At 34.4% G+C, this 6,091-nt stretch overlaps 1 pseudogene; it reads right to left on the reverse strand.

The window, feature by feature from the left end:
* Positions 1 to 4,649: 4,649 nt before the first annotated feature.
* On the reverse strand, positions 4,650 to 5,613 carry LOC124836179 (NDR1/HIN1-like protein 3 pseudogene; annotated as a pseudogene).
* Positions 5,614 to 6,091: the final 478 nt, after the last annotated feature.

Raw genomic sequence — 6,091 nt, forward strand, 5'->3', positions numbered from 1 at the left:
CTTGCTCCAAAGGTATCTCCTCAACAATTTCTGCTCCCATCCAAGTGGATGATCATCGCAAAAGAAAACATACAAAAGCAACACACCATAAGAAGCAAGGGTGAGCTAGATAAAAAAGCAATAATCATATAGTACAATCAATCGATGTCATCATGCTTAGTTACATATAAAAGAACAATTAAAGCATACCCTTTAAACCATGACTCAAACACTCAACAAGACTCATCCGGATTGGTATAACTGTCAAACTATTGGTCGTCTTTGCACTTGCATAGTTCAGCTGGCCCTCCCCAACACTATGCAAGGTAAATCCCCCCATCTGTCTATGTCTAAACTCTAAGACTATAGACGAGGACCTCCCTCTACTCTCACCACTCACACTGTTCTTCTCTATTTGAGCATGAACAGGGCTTTGAGTGTAGGGATAGACATACCAGTTCAAAGCTCCATACAGTTATACAGAACAACATTAACACCCCACACATCACTTTCAATCATCTCACCCTGAGATGTCCAATTCACACTCAATTTCATCATTTCAATTTGCAGTCACATTATTTCAAGCCACACAATTAAAATATATGGACATACATACATCCTGGCAGTCAAACAACATCAAACAGCTCAAACAGATATGGAAAAATATGAAACTCACTGAACCAGGTCTCACAACGCACCAAGATGCAAGGCAAGACAACAAAAATTCGCACAACGCACTACCCTTGGTGCGCTGAGCGAATTTTCCTGACGAGGGGAGTGTTTTTCAGCTAAAATTCGCATAGCGCCCCAAATTCGTATTCAAATTAATTTGGCTAATTTCCCAAGCTAGCAACAATCGCAAAGCGACTACATTCGCTACGCGACTTACCAAACAGATAGCAACCCTCTCTAGTCTTTCGCACAGTGCACCAACTCGCTGTGTGAATGCTCAAACAGAGAGCACCTCTCTGTGAGGACTCGCTATGCGAAAACATTCACTTAGCGAGTCTGCATAATCTGCAGAACGCAAATTTTGCAGAATTACCCACTCACCCACTCCTTACCACTTCTAGGCCTTTCTTCCAGCTTTTAAGACTTCTAATTCATATTTTGTACCTAATTAAACTTGTCTAGATGATTATCAAGTGTTATTAACATGATTTTAAAGTGATCAATACCCAAGTTTTAACTTAAACTCCCATTTTTTTATTAACCCAAGAACCCAATTTCAATTCTACCATGTTGAACATGACTTTACTCAGTTTTATGATCCTAACCTGTTCTAATTTACTCATCCCAGCTAGCCAAACTGCCCAATTGCACTCAGGACTACCTATGCTCAAATTCTCTACCTCAGTTCCTTTCAAAAGACTCAAAACAGTACTGCCTTAACTATTTACCCTTCTAACGCGACTAACACATGATTTCCACCTCAACCACTCCTTACTAACCCAATTGGTCATTGGAGAAGAATCAAATGTCTGAACGCATCAGTCTCACCTTCGACGCTAGCACATATGACTAGTTACAACTGACTGGATCAGACCAGGGCTGCTCTATGATCAGGGATGTGCCAACTCAGGTTTTTAAGATTCCTCTATCCTACCAACACAGTACTCTCAATAAGTCACAATTGATTTATCTAAGTCATCCAAATTGTCCTATGGTGTTCTATACTTCAAATTACTTAACTTCAATAACTCACAGTAACCTAAAACAGTACATGTGCACCTACTTACTAACCACATGACCAACATTACATACTCCAAGTCTCTCCAACAAAGCAAGTACAACCAACAAATATATCCAATTCAAATCAAAATTATCAAACCATGGTTACACAAATTTCACATATTCAACAGGTGGAATTTAAAACATGCTCACCCCAAAATATAGTGTAACAGTAAACCACTCAAAATGAATTAAACAGGCCAATCATACAACTCCTAAAATATAACTAGCTTCCCTTACCTCAGAGTTGTATTACCAAGCTCACAAGGACGCCCCTTTTTGGTATCTCACACACGCGAACTCAATCCAAACCCTACAAACCATTAAAGTGGTGACAGCAACAGCTCTTAGAGCTTGGTTTGGCAGAAATAGGAAAACGAAACCCCCTAATAACATACAACCAGTAATGTTGCATGCTCTAGGTTTGAAGATAGTGAAAGAGAAGGAAAAAAACGACTTACCGGTCCAAACGAAAATACGATTGGTTCAAAAGGAAGCCTTCGGTGTAGTAAACGTCTAAGCACCTTCCAAGCCAAGATTGAACGGTTCAGAGAGCTGGAAATTTAGAGAGAAGGCAGAGAAGAGTTTAGGACAAAGATTCTTAGAGAGAGAAGAGCTTAGAAAATGAAAAATTTTGAGGAGCCCTTCCTAAGGTGAGGTTGGTCTTAGTCTGATGGGCTTGCCTACCCCACATAGGGCCCAATGGTCTTAAACTTTTTCAGGCTCTTACACTTCTTATTCTCAATTCCTACTATGTTTTGAATTTTCATATTATGTTTTCTATTAGCTCTTGTTGGTCAAATTATATATATTTTGCTTCTTTTTTTCTTCTATAAATTTTTTAAATAATGGTTTCCTTTATTTCACTTGGAAGAAACATATATCTCTTATTTGACGAAAATTTTTCCAGTAAAATCAGTCATTAAAATACAATTTTAATTATTGACGGAAACTTTGTTAATAAAATTTATTATTATATCAAAATTTTAATTATTGACAGAAATTTTAATAATAATGGACCCGTTGATAAAAATTAATGATAAAATTTGTTATAAATTATAATTTTAATTACACATTCTTTTGTCAATAAATTTTATTGATAAAGAAAATCAAATTCTTATTTTAGATTTTAATCATTTTGTCATTATATTTGTTAATAAATTTATTTTGTCATTATATTTGTTAATAAATTCATTGTTAATAATTCAATTTTTAAAAATTCATTGATAAAATAAGTGTTAAATCTTTCGTCAAATTTGTTAAAATATGTTTATAAATTAATGAAAGATGGATGAAAAGAACAACAACAAAAGGAAGAGATTGAGGGTAACAAGGAAGAAGAGAAGGAGAAAAATTAGGTAATGGTGATAGTAATGATTGCACTAGGAACACAACAACTCAATGATGTAGCGATGGAGAAGCAATAGTGGAGATCATAGTGACAATAATGGAGGAAGAAAAGAAACAGGAGAATGTAAGAAGTTTTCATTACCAATAAAATTTTATCAATAAAAATAAATCTAACTTATAATTTTTTTACCTATGAAATTTTTTGTGTAATCTTTGTCAATAAAATGACATCAAATTTTATGTTTTGTGCTTAACTATTTCATAGTAAAATTCATTAATAAAAAGTAAAAGAAAGAAAATGAATATGAGGAAGATGATGAAGGAAAGGAAGAGAAAGAAAAAAAAATGAACTGAGAGGAAGATGAGCAAGAAGAATAGAAGGAAAAGAGAAAAAATAAAAAAAAAGAATAAAAATAATAAAAAAGAAGAAGAGAAGGAAAAGAAATAGGAGGAAAAAGAAAAAAAAAAGAAATAGAGAAGAAAGATCATAATATTTATCGAAATTTTTTATTAATAATTACAAATTCGTCAATGACAAATTAATTACAATGAATAATTATAGATGATTTTTTTATCATTAATAATTATTAATAAATCTTTCATCCATAATAAAGTTTATTAACAATTATTATACTAACTGTATATGCATGTGCCACATATGTCTTAAACTAAGACTTAGATAAATTGTTCTAAAAGGAAAAGTGATAGATGAAGAATAAATATTTCACCGTCTCCTATTCACTTTCTACTAGTTAAACACGTGAATTAGGAATTAAAATTCTTAAAAAAAAAAAAACTCAGAGAATGAAACGTAGTTACGAAGTTTTATTTATATTATTAAAATAACATATCTAATTATTCTTATATTCTATTATAAGTGTCAAATTGTTTCAGCAAAAAACTATGTCCTAAATCAAAAAATAAATATGTAAAGTAAATAATATGAAATAAAGTTAACAACAAGAAAAAGCCCAAAAAAGAATACAAATGTCTAAATCTATAGTGCGCTCTTTTCCTTTTATAATTATTTCAGTTATAATAGATAAAGATAAACTTTTTTTTCTTTTTCTAAAATATCTCAACTTCCTATTAGGTTTAGACCCACTAAATTTTAGATTTTGAAAATTTTATTTATCGAAAAGTTAATAATAAAATATAAAACTCTTTATCTTTTTCTAAAATATCTCCTAAATGAATTAAATCATAACTTTCTAAAGTCTCCATTTCCAAAACTTCTAGTCTTCGAATCCATTCTATCCATAGTGGAGTGTTCGAATGGTACAAGGACAATTATGTATATCAATTTAAAAAATTAAAATGGTATTCATATGATACTAAATCAATACAGAAATCCTACATTAAAATTTGAGACAGGTTCAAGTAATTCTACGAAATCAGATTTACTTACTATCCTAATTGATACTAATGGATAGACGAAAACCACAATAAGATATTCCTGTTAATCGTGTAGAGGGAGGGAGGTAATATATAAAATGCTATTCACATAAGAATATAACAAAGATGTATCCTATTTTCAAGACTAAAATATTAAGGCTAAAAAACTTAATGAAATTGAGGCGTTTATGAAGAATATAAAATAAATAAATTCATAACATATAGATCTGCTAGGTATCAATTTGGGAACAAATGTATACATCACCAAAAGAAAACAGTGAAGCAAGATAAAGAACCAAGAAAACTCATCGGGAAAAAAATAAATTTTCAACGGATCCACCATCGTTTGTAAATCCAATCGCAGTCCGTGCCCTGAAACGCAGCGTCAGGAGAGGTAGTTGCGTTACGCGATTTCAGCGGCACGTGCAACCCACACCGAATCTTGGGTCTGACGGTGTGGCTTTTGAAGAACAAGAACTTGAACCGAACATTCATGAAGAGGTTCAAGTCGATGGAGAAAATCCCGGCGCCGTTCTCCTTTTCGAAATGGGAACCCTGCTCAGCCGTGAGTGGCGTCACGCGCTGGCCGTTAAAAAGGGGGTTGATGAAGGTGGTGTTTTTGGTGTGCTGGAAGAAGGGCCCCAGGGTCTGGGAGGCGAATCGAACATCGTCGTATAAAGCGAGCGCTTCGATTTGGTCGTAGTAGACGCCGACTCTGCGGTTGGGGTTGCGGATGGAGACGTTGAGGGCGAGGTTGTAGTGGAGCGTGTTGTTGGAGAACGTGAAGCGAGTGAGAGAGGCATCGCTGACGTGGAATTTGAGGACGTTGGGGCGCACAATGAGCCAGAAGAGGAACACGAGCACCGCGGCGATGATGAGCACGGTGGTGAGGATCTTGCAGATGAGGCTGATGATGCAGTTGAAGATGCACCCACAGCAGCAGCTCAGGCACCCGCACCCACCTCCGCCGCTGGACGGACGGCGGTAGGATTTCGGCGGCGGAATGGAGGGACCGTAGTAAGCTCCGTTTAGTTGCGACATTGAGAACCGCAGATAGAGAAGAGAAAGACGAAAAGGTTTGAACTTTGGAACGTTGTGAAAGGAAACTTCTCTTTGAGTATAGTGAAAGTTTTGTGATGTGAGCCTTTATAGTGCGGTGAAAGCGTGTGAGGAGTTCAAGCGCGTGAAGGGTGACTTCGTGGGTAATGCTGTACTTTACCACTAACTTCAGCAGTAACCAAATTAAGGAAAATTGAAAAAAATTAATAATATAATTTTTATAAAATTTGGTAATTTTATTTTCAAGGTCTTGTTTTTGTGTTAAGATTTCACATTTTTTTAATCGATTAATTACTCTTTTAAAATAAATTTGACCTTTTGATATTATTTTGGTAATGTCTATTTTTTCTTCGTTCTTCCGTCACAATCACGTTAGGTGGAAGAATAACGTGAAAGAATGTACGTTTGAGGCAAGTTTAATTGCTTTCTCAAATAGCATGTTTTTGGAATCCATACAGATAAACTGTTCATTATATTTAATTTTATAATTAATGAATTATACAAAATTTTAAGTCTATCCAAGTTACACATACACTTTCAAATATTTAAAATCATAAAATATGTATAACTAATTCTT

The sequence above is a fragment of the Vigna umbellata genome, chromosome 10 (genome assembly GCF_029865625.1).
Source record: "Vigna umbellata cultivar VRB3 chromosome 10, Vumbellata_1.0, whole genome shotgun sequence".
In the NCBI taxonomy this organism is placed as follows: domain Eukaryota; kingdom Viridiplantae; phylum Streptophyta; class Magnoliopsida; order Fabales; family Fabaceae; genus Vigna; species Vigna umbellata.